Below are 22444 nucleotides of genomic sequence, written 5' to 3' on the forward strand. Positions count from 1 at the left end.
AATTGGTTCATAATTTATGCTCAAACGCCATATTTGACCGTCTAATATTGTTGTAACAAGTGTTTTTTTAAATATATTATAGATTTGTAACACTATTTCTAACATAGTGATCTACTACACTCTATACAAATAATTGATGTGTCTGTTCGCAATTTCAAATTAACATAGTATATATAGTACTTAAATAAAACAAATATTAAATATATTTATCTGTCTGTCAGTCTCTTCCTGCTAATCTCTTACACGGTTGTACCGATTCTGACAGGACTTTCAGAGATACTGAATGTTATAAGGAGTAACTTAGACTATCCTATTATTCTGGAAAATTTCTTAATATGAATAAAATACTATAGCTAAATTCTAGGTGGAAAGTGTCGCGGGGAATAGCTAGTATAATATATTAACTAATTCATCAACGCACTTTTTAAGACCTTGAAACTTTGACAGTTGCTGCATTTTATAATGGAAACATCCACTTTAGGAAATTCCATCCCAAAAGGGATAAATTAAGGGATTAACTTTAGGGATTAATTAAGTTAAGGGGTTGTATGGAAAACCTTTAATTTCAAAGTTAGAAGCACAAAATAACGTATACAATTTCGTATACTAGTAAGAAATATATAAGAATTTTAGAAGTTTTTGTCTATCTGTTCCTATATTCCATCTTAAGAGGGTAAAATATATAAGAGATATTTATATTTTATCCTCTTTAGAGGGTTGAAAGTATATTTTCAGGTTTCCCATGTAAGCATGCGGGAAACGGGAAAATATACATGTAAAACATTATTAAAAAAATTATGAAAACGATCACTATAAGATAGAAATTGAAAATTAATATTTAATGTCCACTCCTAATGTATTATAGATATGGGGTATAAAACTATATCTAGGTTGTTATTAAATAAACGTAACAAGCTATATACATTTCTGTTCAAGATTTGTTGCCACTATATGGTATTTTCCGAGTGATGATAATGAAAAAATAGTACAAAAATAGTTAAAAATAGGTATATGTATATATTGTACATATTTTGATGAAAATACTAAAAAGTTATCAAAGTTTTAAATTAGACAAACTCAAAATTTTTACAAAGCAATAACAAACATTTGTCATGTGCTGAATTGATTAGAAAATATGGACCTAATGTGAGAGTTGACAGTTGTGAGGAATATTTTAGGTGCAAATAGAGTTTTTACATAATTGTAAAAATGAATCTAAACTTATTTAAAAAGATTGGAAAGTATATATAGATAATAGAGAAGGTAAAGATTGTGATGATAATCAACAAACTGTAACTGAAATTAAAAATCTTGAGCTAAAACTGCTAAAAAAGAGTGCAATGCAATGCAACGCTATGCAATGCAAAATAATTACATGCTTTACAACTAGATATAGTAGAATAAGTACACAAAGTTATTTAGAATCATGATAATTAAGTTCATTGTTTCATTGTATTGTTAATTGAGGATGTAAAAGGTGTTTATGAAATACTGACAAGTTATTTAAAAGACCATTACGAATAACTTCTAATAAATTGCTCCTTTATAAACAAAGGAGCAAGTATCAAATTTATCTTATATATAAAATTCTCGTGTCACAGTTTTCGTTCCCATACTCCTCCGAAACAGCTTCACCGATTCTTATGAAATTTTGTAAGTGTATTGAGTAGGTTTGAGAATCGGCCAACATCTATTTTTCATCCCCCTAAATGTTAGGGGTAGTCCACCCCTAAATTTTTTATTTTATTTTAATGCAAAACAACGTTTGCCGGGACAGCTATTTAAATATAAATTGGTAAGACTAATGTAAAGTCCTAGTTTTATGGTTCTAACAATGAGTTCATCACAACAAGACGTTTGTACACGCGCCACCGTTAGACCTTGCTATCCTTCGGAGAACACTTACCTCTCGCAGCACGTGTAACTCGATAACAACGCAACGCAACGCGCCTCAACTGTTACTATGCACCATCACCATCCTTCAAGTGGTCTAGTCTAGTGTTACATATGTGGCCGCAGTTTTACCTATAACTATCTTCCAGCAGTCTTACCTACCACAACGTATGTGTGGTACTTATTACCAATGCATGACTCATGTAAAAACTATACTAATACTAGCTGTCCAGGCAAACGTTGTTTTGCCTTAAAATAAAAAAAAAATTAGGGATGGACTACCAATACGCTCACAAAATTTCATGAGAATCGGTCAAGCCGTTTCGGAGGAGTATGGGAACGAAAACTGTGACACGACAATTTTATATATATGACGAGAATTTTATATATAAGATGATAACGAGTTTGTTAGTTTGAACGCGCTAATCTCAGGAACTACTGGTTCGAATTGAAAAATTGTTCTTGTGTTGGATAGTCCTATTATCCGAGGAAGGTTTTGAACTATATAACATCACGCTACGACTAATAGAAGCGAAGTATCAGTGAAAAATGTTGCAAAAAGGGGGAAACTAATCATATTTGGGGGCTTCCAAAGATAATCGCGACAGTGTTTTTGATAAGCACACGAACGAAGTCGAGGGCACAGCTAGTTAGATCAGAATATTGCAAGTAAATACAACCTAGTAGTGCCCACAAGTTAAAGTCATATCCATTAGGCGGAAAGACCTTCAGCCGCTTATGAAGCGGCTGAGTCCTTCCGCGGGTTTGGAGTGTCGTCTGCATTCGCACCAAATTTCGGTCGCTGTAACTTTAAAGGTCAGTTGCGGCTAACCGAGGCCATCAAATATATGTAATTTATAATAATCAATCATAATATTATAATTGCAAAAGAATGTTTGTCTGTTAACGGAACGAATCCTTATGAAATTTTATTGATATCTGCATCACGAAGAATAGATAGGCTGTATTTTATTTAAAAAGCAGACTAAGTCACGAATAGTAGCTAGTATATTTGTAAGGAATCAGTGGTCTATATGGGTATATGGCAAGTACTGCGGACCACAAGATGTCACATGAAGCAATGAATTATATCAAGAAATTTCCTAATCTAAATATATATAACTCAAAGGTGACTGACATAGTGATCTATCAACGCACAGCCCAAACCACTGAACGGATCGGGCTGAAATTTGGCATGCAAGTAGATATTATGACGTAGGCATTCGCTAAGAAAGGATTAATTCTACCCCCAAGGGGATAAAATAGGGGATGAAAGTTTTAATGAAACTTTGTCAAGAAATTAACACGAGCGAAGCCTCGGGCAAAAGCTAGTAATATTATAAATGCAAAGTTTCTGAGTATAGATGTTTGTTACTATTTCAAGCAAAACTACTGAACGGATTTTTATGAAACTTTACAGTAATATAGAAACTATATTAGAATAACATATAGACTATATTTTTATTGAAATAGGCCGGTGAAATCGCGGGCACAACTAGTGATAAAAGGAAGTGTTCTAGAATCATGAATTTAGAAATAATAAGAATATTAAAGGATTTCGTGGCAGTCGGTTACCAATAATAGTTATGTTTGTTCAACTTGTTTTGTAATGTCCCTGAGAATTTTATTGTCTGTAGACATAGTAAACGTTTTCTATTTTTCACCAGGTTTATTGTATGTTGTTACATTGTTTATTTTCCAAACACTTGAATTTCTTAATTTTGCAGCAAGTTAATAAAACAATGGTCAATTGTGATCATTCCAATAAAATTCAACCACCTCAATGAGTCGATGAATTCTTTTTCTTATGCAAATTGTGAAAATTTAACATAAGAAAAAGTTGTAAAATGATTTCGGCGGCCCAGACCTTTGTTTTTTCGTTAAAATAAAGGTGCCTCGGAAAAGTTTCGTTGCAAAGTTGTTTCAATGTTATCCCGATTTTTAAAAGGTAAAAAATGCCAACGCTAAAATGATTCAGCGAGAACTTCAATGCCTACTTGTTATTTTATAAAATATGTACAATTCTGTATTGTTACTGTATATTGGCTCTGTGGTCTAGAGGTTTTTCTTTTTTAGGCATGATAATGGAATGTTGCACCCGCCTGCGCTAACGGTTTACTCTGGCGGGGCACCAGTGGAGGATGATAAGATTAGCACATCGCCTTGCTTACGATGGACGTTAATTCGATTCCTCTCACTAGCATTCATGTATATATTGTTTGTATTGGTCTGGATAGTATCTGTATATATTTAAATATCAGTAGTTTAGTACCCAGAATATAAGCTTTAATCAAATTCTTAGGATTTGATGGCGTTGTTTCCATTATTGAGGGTTTTTACGATATACGCTTTACTGCACTCGAGTAGGATTCTTGAATGAGCATGAATTCAGATCCGTTAACCATTGTGTCAAAGTCACCTTACTTTAGTAACGTTCATTTTCAGAGAGGACCGGGTGGAAAGCAAGAGTCACGTAAAGTATTCATCATAATCATCATCACAGCCCAGAAGACGTCCACTGCTGAACAAAGGCGGGAGGCCTTTGTTTAAAGATCTCCACGACGATCTATCCTGCGCTGCTCGCCTTCCAACGAACTTGATCAGATCGTCGCGTCGGTTCACCTTGCTGGAAGCCTTTCCACGCTACGTCTTGCGGTCGGCGGTCGCCACTCGAGGACTTTATTGCCCCAACGGCCATCTGTCCTACGAGCTATGTGCTCTGCCCATAACCACTTCAGTTTCTTCAGTTTGTTTGTCAGTCTATACTTTATAAGACTTGAATTTCTTGTCAGTTTATCTAATATATCGAAAGTATATCGAGCTGACGATAGATTTGACATATTATAAGATTCTATAATAGACCTTCATGAATAAAAGTATCAGGATTTAGTTTGATTGATAGTCCTAGAGAATATCTATGTCGCTATATTTAAAATAGTTTTTAACGTACAAATCTTGCAAGGTCGGGGCGAATGTAAGCGTAATACAGAAATGTATCCCGGTTCTCATAAATCATGAGGACATGTCGTCTAACGACTAGACATGTCTTGAACGACGCCGTATTATGACATAATGTACTATAGATATATACCTATTAAAGAATTGTGATGTAGTTATTACAGTTTTACTATTAACTAGCTGCACCCGCGACTTCGTCCGCGTGGAATTTAACAGTATTTTTCTAAAGTTAAAGTAGTCTAAGTTACTTCGTGTTACATTAGCTACCTGCCAAAAAAAGTCCCGTCAAAATAGGTCCAGCCTTTTCAGAGATTAGCCGGAACAGACAGACAGACAAAACCTGTAAAAAATGTTAAATATGGTGTATGTACCGTATTTATATTCATATGTATGTAATAAAATTCATATTTCAATATTTATAATAAATAAATATATAACTTTAATGCACACAGTACAAAAGTAACAGTACATTTGGCGGACTTAACACCATGCGGTCATAATTACAAACAGACACTCCAATTTTATTTATATGTAATAATAATTTAAAAAAATTATTTAGCATAGCACTATACAGAGAGAAATATAGAAAACGCTAATATCGCTGTGAGCTGAAAGGGCCTCCACTCAGCTGGTGCCGCAGCGTGTCACTGCAGCGCTGATATTCAGTGGAGTCACCATGGTGGCCGCGGGTTCGATTCCTTGCACGTTTGTATTGATGATTGTTTGTGTCTGTCTGGATGTTTTCCATATATAATATGTATGTATGTATTTCGAAAAAATATATCTATGTATTTGTTATCAGTTATCTAGTACCCATAACACAAGCTTTAGCTAGCGTAACTTGGTCTAGATGGCGCTGTGTGAATTGTCCTGAGATTATTATTATTAATTACATAAAAAAACTACTGTTTTCTATTGATTTGTTATACAATTTAAAAGGATCAGTCCCCACCCATTTTTTACATTGCACTGAATAAAATATTTTTCTTTCTTTCTTTCTTTCATTAATCATATTTATTGCATTATTCTACGTATTCTACATAGGCACGTGCAAAGTTCTAATAAAGTCCACAGGGAGGAAAGTGGATTGTTAGTAATGTAGACTGATGATCTTATTGCTAACAATGTACCATGTCAGGACCTCAACGCGTGATAAATTCCTGATGATTTTTTCACGATGGGCTAGCTGACCTGACCTCATGTTCATCTTATCATCTTCCACTGGTGCCCCGCCAGTGTAAACCAGTAGGGCAGGTGGGTTAACCATACCATTATCATTCATAATATATATATATATATATATATATACTAGCTGTCCCGGCAAACGTTGTTTTGCCTTAAAATAAAAAAAAAATTGGGGTGGACTACCCCTAACATTTAGGGGCGTGAAAAATAGATGTTGGCCGATTCTCAGACCTACTCAATACGTTCACAAAATTTCATGAGAATCGGTCAAGCCGTTTCTGAGGAGTATGGGAACGAAAACTGTGACACGAGAATTTTATATATAAGATATGTATAGTCTATATCACAAATGCATAAATAATATGTATATATCGGTCGGTGGCAAGCCAAACTGCCTTATAAATCTTGAGTTCCAATTTGGTTAAGACTTCTGACTTGGTCATACATTTTCCCATGACATTTGAATTTAAAGGTTAAATTAAGATGTAGATCATTGTTGCGGTTAATTCGCTTGGAACTATTAAGATTATCCTGTCTTGTACTTTTACTTTATAGGATACCGAGGCCGGATCGCTTTAATCTACATTGGGATTGTAAGGTAACAAATAGCTAGAATAGATCTTTGCCACAGCATCATTAATCATTGTATGTTTATCTTACTATGTTGTATAAATCGGTTGGCAATAGTTTTTATAGTCATTTTATATAGGTAGTTACTAGCCGTAGAGCATAGATTTTGTCTACTTTCATTGCAATAAAAAATTGCCTATGAAATATATGTAATCTATCATGACTCAGTAAGATCATTAAAAGAAATAAATAGATATACAGATATATAGATATACAGATATACTTTCGCATTTATAATATTAGTATGGACTCTTTCATGAAGCCTTCAATTGGAATTGGACGGGAAGAATATAGAAAATACAAAATTCTTCATTCAAATAATCATAAATTAAAATACTTTTGAAAAGTCTTATTTTTTTAAACTACCGCTCATTCGGAAAGCTGTCTCATCATATGAAGAACGTGCTTATTGCGTGGCGCTGTTTTAAATAATTGTTGTACCTTTATATTTTTAAGTTGAAATATGTCAAAACAAACTACCAACTAGCAATAATTTATTAAAGTCAAAATATTTACTAACCACAATAATATGAACCTTTTTACTTTACGTGGATATTAGTTAAATATCTTACATAAATAAACAAATAAATGGTTTGTATTGAGTTTCATGGAAAATAGAAGTCAAGTCGATTTCATTCAAGTATAGTTAAAATACTACATGTGTTTGTATGAGATAACTAGCGAACTCTTACTTTATATATATACAAACACACTAGTAGTTATATTATGCTGTACTGGGTAGACTGGCAGAGATCCGTTTTAAAGATAAGTCCACCTTTGCTCACATTGTCTATAAATAAGAATGTTATATTTCAAAGTGTATGTATATTGGAATTGATGACAGAATTGAGTGAGAAATTAACACTCTAATTGGGTGATAATAGAAAGTACGACTTTGTACAGTATGAGCAAGATTCTTACTCTTCTTCTAAAAAGTCTGCGTTCAGAATGAGTGGTAGAAACAAAAAAAAACTATTCAAAAGATTAAACGAACACAGATTATTTCTATTCTATTCTATTTTGGACATAGTCTTCTGATAGATTTTATGTCCACATAAATATTCCGCTTAACTGTATTCTCCCATAACTCTCAAACGTTAGATATTTATCTAAATTACCAATAACACATAAAACGACACAGGCTTCAGGAATGTTTCAAATAAAATATTCAAGAGAATTACTCATGGCGCCAACCGAGCGGCAGTTTCAAATCGCCTCGTTTATGAGCGGCGTTCGGTGAAATGAGAATTTAAGTACAGTATAAATATGAGAAGTGTACTCTGTGATACGGTTGTTGGCAAGAAACAAAGAACAATAAGGCAAGTACGGTTTTTGTCGAGAATAGCGCAATTAATTTCAATAGGTAGAGTAAGAGTTTTGTCCTCGAGTTCGCAGAGATTTTAGACGGCGAAGATTGCTTGAAAATGTTGTATGCGGATGCTCAAAGATGGATGACCACGCATGTAGGTTCATACCTACTGTAATTGTAAGAAGTTTTGTATCATTAAAAAACCTTTTGAGTACAGTTCTATTTTGATAATATAGTTAATATACTTATAATTTATAATTCTCTTTTTATGTTATATTGGAATATTATGGCAACCGTGAAGTTTATTTTTTGTATTACAAATACAAAAAATAAACTTCACGGTAAAATAGTGTACTGAAGTGTATTATAAAGTGAAAATAAATTTCAACGATAGTTTTTAATAAAAAAAAAAACCCTTCTACAATTCTCAAATATATTTTTATAATAATAGATACTCGTAACACGTGCTCGTAACTGAATAAAGGAAGTTTAACAATGAAGGGAAATGAAAAAATAGGGAACATCCACACTCTACGTTTACCAATTAGCGGTCTCCACTATAGAACACGTCTATTCCAGTGACCATTGGTTCTGCGACTTCAACTTTTACATATGTTTTTATAATGTTATTAAACAAAAATACATATTTTTGTATCATGCTAGAATTGAACCCGCGACCATATAAAGGTGATCCTCACCCGCTAAATCAACAAGGTCGATTATATATGCTAAAATAATAGTCAAGAGTTAATAATCTAAACACGTTCGTATTACATTGAGTCACCCTAAACACTGGAAATAAAATGAAATGGAGGCACCATACAGGGTTGTCAACGTCAAAATACCGCAGTCTCTTACGAAGGCATATAAAATCTTATATAACCTCGTACATTAGCTCAATTTGGCTCTTTAACCTCGTACATCATGATGGCTATAAGGGCAGAGAAAAACCGAAAAAGAGATGGATAGGCTGTGTGAAAGATATGGCAAGAAAAGGAATAACGAGATGACTGCAAACAGGGATGAATATATAAACATATTTTTACTTAATGATAATGGAATGGTGCACCCGTCTGCGCTAAAGGTTTACGCTCGCGGGGCACCAGTAGAAGATAAGATGAGCATGAGGTTTTAGCCCATCGTGACAAATTTACTAGGAATTTATCATGATGGTTTCCAGGGACAACCACGTGAAAACTGACATGGTACATTGCTAACAATGGAGTTATTAGTCCAAATTACTAACAATCCCCAAAGAAAAACATATTACGATAACTTCAAATGAATGAGACAAGGAAAAAGCAGAGAATGATGATAATGAACTAAAACTAAAAATATTCGTAGGTTTGACCTAATTCTCGTACAATTTGATGGTAAAAATATTTTCGTACAAGGGCCAAAAATCTTGTATTTGTATAATAATCCTCCCACGGTTGACATCCCTGGCACCAAAGCGCTAAATGTAAGACCAACCAAATCGTTCTTAGGCAATCTTCTTTTATGGGTTTGAACTTCAGACTATCGAAAGAAAATTTAAACTTTAATGCTTTTAAGACGTAAGTACCCACAATTTTTTTACTGTCCTAATATTGTAAAAAATCTCTTAAGAGTCTTTAAGCAATACATTTTTTAATCAGCTGATCCTGCGATTACGTACCAGTATTATTTCTTTGTTTATTAACTAATTGAGATAAAACAAATACAAATTTTGAAATGTACGTTTATTGTTACAAATACCTGTTCGATTGCAATAAAATTACCTATTTCAAGTTTAAATAATATGAAATTTTTGTTATTTCTTATTATTTAATATAGTTTTAAAATCTATTACAAAGTCATTTGTGCAATTATGAGCAAATTGGCAAACGTAGCATAGGGTGCCCCGCAGCTAGGTGGTGAGATAATATACGTAGGATTGCGAGTGCTGATTGGCCTACAGGGACTGAAGACTGTACCCAGTTGCGTGCCTTGGGAGAGGCCAAGTCCAGCTGTGAATTGCAGTGAGCTGATTATAATAATAAAGTATAAATAATAATAAATTGGCAGTGAAATTTTATGTACAGTGGCCTGGGGAATATATTATTATAATATTGTAAATAAACTAGAATACCATTTGAGGCGGATAAAATTGTATTTGTCGAACCCAAACCACCTAAATCAAATCAGTTTTGGTAATACATTATTCATTCAGCGGGTACAGTTCTACGTAAAATAATTGTTTGCGAGAAGTGTGATAAATAAATATATTATTGTTATAAATTTTATTACAAATTATAAGCGATAGTATTATTCTAAATATAAAAACATACAGTAACAAATTAGACTACAAACACAATGATTAAATGACTATGTTTCATGAATAGTGTTGCGTAATATTAATACGATGTTGTCAGCTGAGACGATCATCGATTATCAGATGAGAGTGAACTGAGAAAAATACATTAAAATATTGCTCTACTAAATAACAATAGTAAAGAGGTGACACGATTTGTTCCTTGGCTGGCCTTAATTAATTACAATTTTCTGATGAATCTCAATGAAAAATGAAATCCAAATAACAAGTAGGAATTATGATGGGACGAGACCGATCTCCCGGTCCATTGCACGCGGTACGGTATTATGATGATTTAGATTTAAGTCGTGATGGATTGTCGCCTGAAGATGTGTGTAATTAATAACTCATATTCAGTCGAGAGTCTACCGCGACCCCGACGGCGTCGGCCCGCTTTAGCATTAGTTGCGGACTTTTTCACTTTAACTGTGTCGACACACCCATCTTTGAGACGTGCTCTATCTTCTCGGGCTTTTCTTGTAGGTGGAATCGCGGTCATATATCACATCCATACGGTGATTGAAACACAGGTGAGGCTCCCTACCTCAAATCGCCGAGATTGGACTTCCTTACTGAGTGACTATTCTATTTGTCGCCTCTGACGACTGGGAACCTGGGAACCCGGTCGGTCCGCTTTCTTTTCCTTAGATGGAAAGCACTCCTTTTCCCACATTCTAGGGTCTTCTGACAGATCTTTGGAGGTGCCCACCGCAGCGATGGTACCTCTGTAGTCTTTTTTTGCCCCTTAGCAACTCGTTATGTAAGCTGTGCTTGAATAATGAGATATGACAGTGAATTTAAAGGGTATATAGGTTTAACATTTTAATTCATGGATGAAAAGAAATCCAGGAATGAAAACGCTTGTTGCATATATATAGATGACAGTTTCCACTTAGCATGTGGAAAGTTAAATAGTCTTCTATTTCGTATCATATAAATAGACATGGTAATAATTAGTACTTTGTCTTATATTCTTCTTAAAATAGTGTATTTATATTTAATAGTAGGTATTAAAAATTACGACTAATAATCATCAATATTGAGGATAATGGTGATTAGTGTTTGTAAATATGTTATACCCGATAGATTATGATGGTCTGATGATATCTATCATCAGACCATCATCATTCTATCGAGTGCAATTCGTCGTGTAGATGGTTTAAGATTATTTACGTTCACCTAATGCCAATAGAAGTAATAAAATTTCAAATGACTACAAAATACATACATAGGTAATGTTTTTCTCCATTTCATTCATTCGAACAATCAGTTTCATTGCCTTAACGAGAAAACGTCCATTCCCAGAGGCAAAGTAAATAAATTAGACAAGTTAATTAACGGAACACGGGTTCGATTCCAACGACTGTTATTTGACATGTTTAGGTCCTTCCGATACCTATTTTTCGAAAGAACAAAAGAGATAAGAAATAACTGTGACAGCGCAGCGGGGAGAAGCGGGTTGGTCTGTTGCCATGACGACCGTCGGGTGCTGTAGGGTCGGCGGCTCCGCGACCTTAGACTCTGTACCAAGGTTACAATTTAGGGAGATATATTTAATTTGTAACCATCGAGATTTCTATCGACAGTGATATCATGGACATTATATGATGACGTGATGTAATGTTGTACATGTATACACAACGGTTACCGTTTACCATCACATATGCAGTCACTAAAATTATCAGCGCGATCGGCATTCCAATTATATCCGATTAAAAGAAAATTAAATAAAAAAAAAATTATATAACTTGTCCCATGCTATAGTATTTTATGGTTTCTTTTTCAAAGTCTTTTTAGATGTTTATGTTTGTTTGTTTGCCACCATATAATTGTACTATAAAAAAATTAAGTTGTGATTTGATTAAAATGAATAATAATATAATATAAGGCAGTAAAATAGAAATATAAGAGACGTGATATCTTAGTCGTCCGAAATTGCGTTGCATCACCTGTATAGCGAAGGTGAAGGTGTAGCTGGTGAGCTTACCACTTATCTTACCATCGACTAGTTTTTGATTCCAAATAAAAAAGAATAAATTACGTTCATTTTGTAGATTACTATATCATCATCGCAGTCCGGAAGACGTCCATGTGCTGGACATAGGCCTCCCCCAAAGATCTCCACGACGATCGGTTCTGCGCTGCTCGCATCCAATGCCTTCCAGCGATTTTGACCAGATCGTCGGTCCAACTTGCTGAAGGCCTTCCCACGCTGCGTCTTCCGGTCCATGGTCGCCGGACTACTAGTAGATTACTGTATACCAAACATTTATTGTAGAAAACAATCAATTTTATTTCAAAAAAATATAGTGTGTATATAAACATACTGACTGGTTTATTGTTTATAAAATGTAATGGCTCTTGAAATGTAATATACTAGCTGTACCCGCGGTTACACTCGCGTCAAATTTTGGCCTATATATAATTATGATCTATAAGCTGTATTACTGTAAAGTTCCGTCAAAATCCGTTCAGTAGTTTTTCCGTGAAAGAGTAACAGACATCCATACTCACAATCTATCGCGTTTATGTTAAAATAAGATGTAGGTACGTTTATTAACTAAAAGTTTTTTTTTAAATTCGACTTTATAACCAAACCCTTTTCACTACATCCATCAAATTTTCGATTTGGCGCGCAAATACTGTGCAGTTCTGACGAGACTTCTCCGAAATAGTCTGAATAGACTGCATTCCTCTTACCTTTAGAAACCCATCAGAAATTTAAAAAATATACCAATTCACCGAGCAAATAATTCTTTCGTTTGAATTTTATGGAACTTTCCTCGCTGTTCACAAAATATATACGAGTTTTAAAATTCAATTTCAAATGTTTATGAATTTCGAATTGAATTTTATATATTTCATCTTTTAACTCATAACAGCTTTTTTACTAGATGTACAATTGTAAAAATTCACCTGCATGGGTAATTCAGTCTCACCTAATTTAGACGCCAAGTTTGTAGGCTCTATTTGTAGGTTATAACGCGCAGATTAAGCAATGAAATTACAGAGTAACAAGCATAATATCTTATCTCTGGAATGGCAATGCATAAATAATATTACATAGTGATATTCATTTATATGTACAGATCGATGTAAAGGGAGGGGACGCCCTAAGAAAAGATGGATGGATTGTGTGAAAGATGATATGAATAAAAGAAGAGTATGTTCAGATATGACGACCGATAGAGAGCAGTGGAAGAGAATGACATACTGCGCCGACCCCAAATAATGGGATAAAGGCAAGGCAATGATGATGATGTACATATAAACGTCGGTTACCACTTACCAACAAGTGGACCGTCAGCTTAACATTGAAATACATAAAGAAACTTCCGTAAGTTTTTAACGTGAGAAATGATTATTGTTTAGTTGATATTTAAATCTATTTTATGACTATTTGAAATATTGTATATAGTCATATGCTTCCCTTGTATGACGTACTTGGCCGCCAAATAGATATAATAGAATAGATCGTTATGACATATATAAAATACTAGCTACTCGCCCCGGAATCACTCGGGTGTTCATGTATTATATATATAAACCTTCCTCTAGAATCACTCTATGTATTAAAAAAAATCGCTTCAAAATCTGTTGCGTAGTTTTAAAGATTTAAGCATACTTAGGGACAGACAGCGACAGCGGCTTTGTTTTATACTATGTAATTAAATATTTAATACTAGCTGTTCCCGCGCCTTCGTCCGCGTAGAATTTAACTTTATTTTTATAAAATAAAAGTACCCTAAGTTACTCCTTATTACATCAGTTACCTGCCAAAAACAGTCCCGTCAAAATCGGTCCAGCCATTTCAGAGATTAGCCGGAACAAACAGACCGACAGACAGACAAAAATTGTAAAAAATGGTATTTTGGTGTATATGCATAATGCATATGTATGTAGTAAAAAACGGTTATTTCAATATTACAAACAGACACTCCAATTTTATTTATATGTATAGATTATAATCTTGTGTACTAAAATTCATTCTTCTTGACTGCATCTGGATTTTACAAACATTTATATTATTTGTATAGATCTGGGTGTTTTCTACGTATAATATGTATGTATTTATATCAGTTGTCTAATTCCAATAATATAAGCTCTGCTTACCTTGGAACTGTGTGAATGAATGAATGGCGCTGTATGAATTCTACAGGGTTATTAATATTATCGTTGAAATAAAATATTTGCATTTGAATTTCATTATTAGGTACTATTACATACACGTACGTAGAGTAATAGCCATACGAGTTTTTAATGGCAGCGATAGCAGAATATAAAAACTGTGGCAAGTATTAAAATTCTAATTTAGTTGCGAATTTTTAAACATTTATAAAACCTTATCTTAATGATCATAGTCATTATATAGCATTCAAAATGCATGTGCTAGTAATAACCGACTGTTAAATAAACATCAGCAATCGTTGACCTGTGCTTTGTGCTTTGTATTTAAAACTGATTTCTGCTCGCGGTTTCGCTCGCATACCTTTGTCTGTCTATCCCTCATTCAGTCGAAGATTATGAACAGTAGCTATTATATTTGGATGTCGTTTAATGTCAGGATTGATTAATTAACACTGAGCACAGAACTAAATACTTTATGATAGATAGATAGATAGATATATCGTTTATTTGTTTGTTACTAATCACACACAACATGTTCATAAGAATAGACAATACATAATACAACATAAGATTTATAAAATTGTGTTATTATGTGTGATCTGTAGCAATACAAAAAGGTCGAAGCTCAGCGTGGAACATTGTTCAGGGAACAAAACACTGATTTTCAGCTTTAACCCATTTGAGGGTACGTGAAAATAATAATTAAAATAAATATAAAATAAAAAGGAGCAATATTATTGGTGATTGTCTGTGCGGTGTGTGTATAATAAAAATAATGTAAATAGTTCAGAGTATAATTTGATATAATTTTAACTGAGTGGTAAGGATCAACAAAAATAAAAAAAAAAAATATTATATATAAAAAAAAAAAATATTATATAAATTGTAAAAGACCAATGTTTAAGAGGTTGTTTATTATTAAAATCATTATTTAAATATTAATTAAATTGTACAGACCGAAGTCGTTAGATAGAACAGGTTTTTTAGATTTTCTCCAATGTTTAAGAGGTGTGTTTATTGTTACCATAATCTATAGAAAATCATATAAATAAAATTGGAATGTCTGTTTGTAGCTTTTGAAAATCAGCAAGCTTGTGTGTTGCAGTGACAAGTCGAAACTGCGGCACCAGCAATAAGATTAAATCAGTCGTAGTGATAAAAGCAGGAAGCCCTACAAGCAGCACTCGTTTCAGCTCATAGCGCGATATTAGCGATTTAGGACATTTTTTATATTTTCTCTCTGTACCATACATAAGGATGCTGAATCAATTTTATTATTATCTATATAAATAAATAAAATTGGAGTGTCTGTTTGTAATATTGAAGTTACATCTGAACGTCTCACTTTAACATAGTAACTATAGTGTTTCAAGTAAACAACGTTGAATAAGATAAACAAAATATAAAAACACATTTAATACATTATACAATAATACAGATAAGTTATACGGATACGGATACATCAATACAACGACAGACAAAATGACAAAACACACTCTCTTTTCAAATATTCAAACATACTTCATCTGCCATACCAGCCAGTCTAGATATCGATTGCAAACCTCGTTCTAACACAGTAGACGAGTGGTAGAATAAAAAAATGTTATTCAAAAAGTCTATACTTTTTGAAGAATAAAGATAAAGATGGTTGAATATGAAATTATTTTACACATAAAAATAGAAACACTATATCTGTATCTAATATAATTTTAATTCCAACCATTACTTCCTGAGATTAACTCATTCAAACAAACAAACAAACGCTTGAGCGTTATTATATTAGTATAGAAATGATTCGTCCCATTTATCGAGTTCCTAACCCAAATATTCCCGTAACATAACGTTACATAGCGAATAGTATAAGAGACGACACAAAATCAAGCGAGCAAATGTCGCTCCGCATGTATCACCGGGAGATCTTGAAGAGGGCCGTGACAGCCTTCACGCGGTATCAACCCGGAGGTGTCTTAAAATTGTCCCTTATACAGCGTGCTCCATTTTGTTGTTATGTAATTAAATATTTCTCAGTGTATTTATTCCGATTAATAATAGAGCTTCTTACATATATAATTTAATTATATAAGCTAATGATTATATCATTGATTTGTTCGTAGAGACGACATAAAATCAAGTGAGCAAGTATCACTCCGCATATCAACCCGGAGGTGTCTTAAAATTGTCCCTTATACAGCGTGCTCCATTTTGTTGTTATGTAATTAAATATTTCTCAGTGTATTTATTCCGATTAATAATAGAGCTTCTTACATATATCATTTAATTATATAAGATAATGATTATATCATTGAGTTGTTCGTAGAGACGACATAAAATCAAGTGAGCAAGTATCACTCCGCATATCAACCCGGAGGTGTCTTAAAATCGTCCCTTATACAGCGTGCTCCATTTTGTTGCTATGTAATTAAATATTTCTCAGTGTATTTATTCCGATTAATAATAGAGCTTCTTACATATATAATTTAATTATATAAGCTAATGATTATATCATTGAGTTGTTCGTAGAGACGACATAAAATCAAGTGAGCAAATATCACTCCGCATATCAACCCGGAGGTGTCTTAAAATTGTCCCTTATACAGCGTGCTCCATTTTGTTGTTATGTAATTAAATATTTCTGAATGTATTTATTTCGAGTAATAATAGAGCTTCTTACATATATAATTTAATTATATAAGCTAATGATTATATCATTGAGTTGTTCGTAGAGACGACATAAAATCAAGTGAGCAAGTATCACTCCGCATATCAACCCGGAGGTGTCTTAAAATTGTCCCTTATACAGCGTGCTCCATTTTGTTGTTATGTAATTAAATATTTCTCAATGTATTTATTCCGCGTAATAATAGAGCTTCTTACATATATAATTTAATTATATAAGCTAATGATTATATCATGGATTTGTTCGTAGAGACGACATAAAATCAAGTGAACAAGTATCACTCCGCATATCAACCCGGAGGTGTCTTAAAATTGTCCCTTATACAGCGTGCTCCATTTTGTTGTTATGTAATTAAATATTTCTCAATTTATTTATTCCGAGTATTAATAGAGCTTCTTACATGTATAATTTAATTATATAAGCTAATGATTATATCATTGAGTTGTTCGTAAAGACGACATAAAATCAAGTGAGCAATTGTCAATCCGCATATATGACCGGGAGATCTTAAAGAGTGTAATTTGATGTTCATAAAATTGAAGCTAAATTATAGATGCCAATGATTATATATTTGTGTTGATAGTTAACGTGGAAAGATGATCTATTCACGGAAATTTTCTGCATCAAATTCTACATCATTCCACTTTATATTAGATTGCATTTGAACCTCGGCTTGCGGCCTTCAAATGCAATCGACATTAAAAAAATTATTCAAGTAAATAAATTTTCTCAACACAGATTTTGCTTAGTTATTTACTTTATTACGAGATTTTTTATAATCTACATGGTATAAAATGAAGTAGCTTCCGTAGTCTGTCTTTTAAATTACGCAACGGATTTTAATATAGTTTTAGCAATAAATAGAATGATACAAGGGGAAGGTTTATATGTAGAATACACCCGTGTGAAGCTGAGCGCTGGTAGCTAGTTTCTTATAAAACATTACTAATTTAAAATATTATTATATCTTCCTGTAATAATAATAATTACTACATTTATACCTTGGGATATCATATGAATAATATTTCAGAAACTTTGGAGAGTAATTGTATATTGTAATACGTTCAAAATACTCATCAACTTTATGAAAGGATATATCCTAACAAATGACAGTAGCAGATATGAAGCTACTATTAGGTTTTTTAAAAAACAACAAAACCAACAGCAAGCACTTTTAAATTACTCGAAGCACTAGGATTACCATTATATCTTTTAGTTAAGTACCATAAAAAAACTGCTGAATTGAAATATACAAGTATGTTAATAATGTGGTATTTTTAATATATATTATTTCACTTCTTTTTTAATCGTATATTTTGCTGAAATTAATATGATATATTACACTTTATTTTTTATTATTTCGCCACGTTTTGGTCACATACTGTATAGTATGAAAGCAACGTCGAGTTATAGAGTACTAGTGTCTGCATATTTATGGGATATTTACATTTATTGAGAGTTGGAAAGAACGATTATTTCGACTATCTGATTTCAATGAAGTCCCACAAACTGAATTAAACAGTTTTTGTTAGAAAGTATCTCGATTCGTAACGAATTCTTAACTTAAAGTTTTACAGAACGTAATTTTATTGTTAGCAAAATTGGAAATAGTATTAATATGTATAGAAGTTAGATTTACTCTTTTTATAGGCTATAAAATATATTATAACTACATTTTTTTTATTAATGGTAATGGAATGACTGTTTATGCTAGCGGAGCTTCAGTGGAGGATGATAAGTTAAGCATGAGGTCAGGTCAGTTAGCCCATTATGACAAATTCACCAGGAATTTGTAATGGTGATTTCCAAGGGGCGCCATATTACTAACAATCCCTTTTCTCCCCAATTTAGCAATATTATAACGTCAGTGATAATGAAAAGATTGCAACATAACAGTCAGGTATTGTATTATTATATATATAAAATTCTCGTGTCACAATGTTAGTTACCATACTCCTCCGAAACGGCTTGACCGATTTTTATGAATATTTATATGCATATTCAGTAGGTCTGAAAATCGGGTACTATCTATTGTATAAGTGAAGGTTTGTCGACCCCTAATATTTTGTTATTATTTTTTTGATCAAAAAAATAAAAATTATTTGTTATTTTTTTTATAAAGTGGCATTAAAAACACAAACAACCCTAATGTTTCTTCTACCATTAACCCCTATTTTTTAATAGCGATTTTAATTTATATGGCAAAACAATGTTTGCGGAGTCAGCTGGTATATATGGATGGATGAAAGATGGTTTTAAAGAAAATGTGGAGATTGTCAAAATCATATTTTATCGAACTATCCTAATGCTGTTGGCCGCAGCTGGCCTTTATAGCTTCACTGAACGATAGAGCGCGAATACAGATAGTACTCACATATTATGTTATCTGTGGTACTCAAAACCCGCGGAAGAACTTATGAAGCACCTTTAGGACAACTCCCTCCTGACAAATACGACTTTAGTACGAGAGCACTTCTAGGGGTTCCAACGCATTACGAGAAAAATTATATATTTTTAAAATCTTATAAACTTATAAAGGTCGCAAATAGGAAATCTGTTGATGATAATTCAATTAAAAGTTTCATTACTCTTAACAAAACCATTGAAGATGTTTGTATTAAACTTTACCAGTACCCTGTTTACGTCGATGTAGGCACGAGTTTTTATATATATTGCTGGCGTTCGCAAGTAGCCATTTGTTATTACTTAAAAACAAAATAAAATCTTTTGAAAATGGAATGACCTTTTGAAAACAAATGACGAAAGAAAATACAACGATGTTGTTTTGTTTCTTTTTGTATAATTTTATATTCTTCCCATACACGGGGTCACCAATAAATGTAGCAAGTAAGTAAAACAATTCATATTTATTATTATTACAGTCTATACTGTTCCATCACCTAAAAATTTTAAGTTTTATGTTAACGTGGTATATAAGTTTAGAATAATAATAAGAATATGTGTGGTAAGCCATAAATTGTAAAAAACTAGAAAAAGCTGAGAAAATGAAAAAACTGTGAAATTAATAACAATATCTCAAGACAATTCGTCCGCAAGACAATCCGAAGCTAAGCAGCGCTCGTGTTATGTGTACTAGACAACTGATATAGATAATTTTTTTTTTGTAAATACGAGTACATAAATTATATATATAGAAATGATTCAGACCGATACAAACAATTATACTCATGAATACAAATGTTTGTACCGTGTAACCGAGGAATCGAAGCAACGAACTTCGGCAGTAAGGCGGTGTGCTAAACTACCAGACCACCAAGATCAAAATATTTGTTTACAATAGCAAATAGCCATTAGATATTTATTAAAAATAAAACGGACCGTTTTAAAAATGGAACGTCGAACGCAGATTTGTGATATTGTTTTGTTTCTTTTCATAAATTTACATACGTTACATTCAGATTTGCAACACTAGGAGCAAAATATTCCTTGTATGAATCTGTGTAACATTTTTTTTTAACAACACGGTTTATTTGCAAGCGTTTATTTGCGCATATACATTTTGTAGGTTAGGTTCGCATGTACAAGTCCGCCTCAATTAAAACAAAACCTTTTTTAAACTGTCTAGTTTTTATTGTTTAGAAGTGTTTTTTTTTATTCTTACATTTATTTAGAGACTAAATATATTTATTTAGAGAAAATATGATAATGCCAGTCCCATCGTATCTTATCACTAATGTTATCTTCTACAGTACAATGAAAAATAAAAATTTTGCTGGCGATGATACAGGATCATATAATATATACTGTGGTACAAAGGTAACATTATTCAATTTCGTTTAATTTCTCGTAATGACGGTGCCTACTCTTGCAAAACGCAGTGTTAATTGCTCTGTGCACATCTCAGGGCTTCACCAGTAAATGTGCTAAACAATTTATAATTGCTTTATTATTATACAACGTGTAATATTCCTTCATTAAACAATATTATGCTACAACTATGAAGGCAATAATCATACAAACATGCAAACTATTTTCATAAAAGGTCAGCGATTTCTTATGCCCAATTTACACTCAGCCCGAGTGGTCAGGGAAGTGAGCAGCGCGAGAGTGTAAACACGAGTGGAAACAGTTCCCATGTCATTGGCGCTGTCACTCGCGCTGCCCGGCGCTCCCTCGATTGTCGGTTTTACTTCGAGTCAAAGGACTGGCAGCGCGAGTGGCAGCGTGTTTTTACATTCAGCCCTCTCGCTCAGTTTTCGCCCGACAATATTTCCGGCAGCGCGAGTGGCAGGGGAAGCGGTTGAATGTAAATGAAACATTAAATATAAAATAACGCACACTTTTTTTATACTGGTCAAATTTGTAGCCACGACCATTTCTTCTTCATCCTCGCCTCTTCCCATTACGCGAAGTCTTGGAAGCTTTTCTAATTAAAAACGCCATGCATATCACTGGTAAGCATCTACATTTAACAGGCCCAACTCTTTCATGTCCCTATGGACATTAGTCAACCAGGTAGTCGGTGGCCTGCCTCGTCCTCTTTTTACTGTAGACATGGTAAAACACTTTTTCACAACTTGGTTTTCGGGTTTACGCATAATGTCCACACCACCTAAGTCTACATTCTTCAAGCTTTAAAGCAAAAGATATCATTCAGAAACTGCGGCTCACATACTCATTTCGAACTTTAACCCTAAGTTACTACATATAATTGCTAAAATTTCTGCTGTTCAAATAAAATAAGCTGATGTTTTAAACAGAAATTATAGAGCTACATTAAAAACTAAAACAATAGATTAAAGAAAAAGGTACAGAAGCTGTTCTTATCGCTAACGCAATCTCATCCAGACAACCTTAGGTAAGAGAGTATTATATAGAGTAGAAATAAGATAACAATTTTAAAATAAAAAAATATATATACTCTTATGTAAATAAATTAAAATTAAGTGTACAGATATACACCGGAATAGGTTCAAAAAAAATGTAACACTAAAAGAAACTATTTATTTATATTATTATGTCGCCAGATATGAACCCACGACCACAATAGATTTAAATCGGATAATCAACCATTGAACTACTATCCGTTTTATTATAAGTTTATCTTAGCTTTATGATATCATCTTTTAACACGTTTGAATAGGAATTGAGAGATACCGTTACAAGTGAAAGAGATCTCGATTACCTGAGGTGGCGTTTGACCTTCATCCCCTCTGTTTATTCTGAGACACCTACCCGCTTTATCAATGTCGATCAGTCCTCATTTGAATCAAAGAAAACATTTTAATTAACGTAAAACAGAGTACGCACAACCGACACCGGCAGATTGCTGCCTCCCAATATAGATGTTGCTTGCAAATTGAATATCCTC

The sequence above is a fragment of the Achroia grisella genome, unplaced genomic scaffold (assembly GCF_030625045.1).
Source record: "Achroia grisella isolate CSIRO2021 unplaced genomic scaffold, CSIRO_AGI_Agris_v1 utg487, whole genome shotgun sequence".
Classification (NCBI taxonomy): Eukaryota; Metazoa; Arthropoda; class Insecta; order Lepidoptera; family Pyralidae; genus Achroia; species Achroia grisella.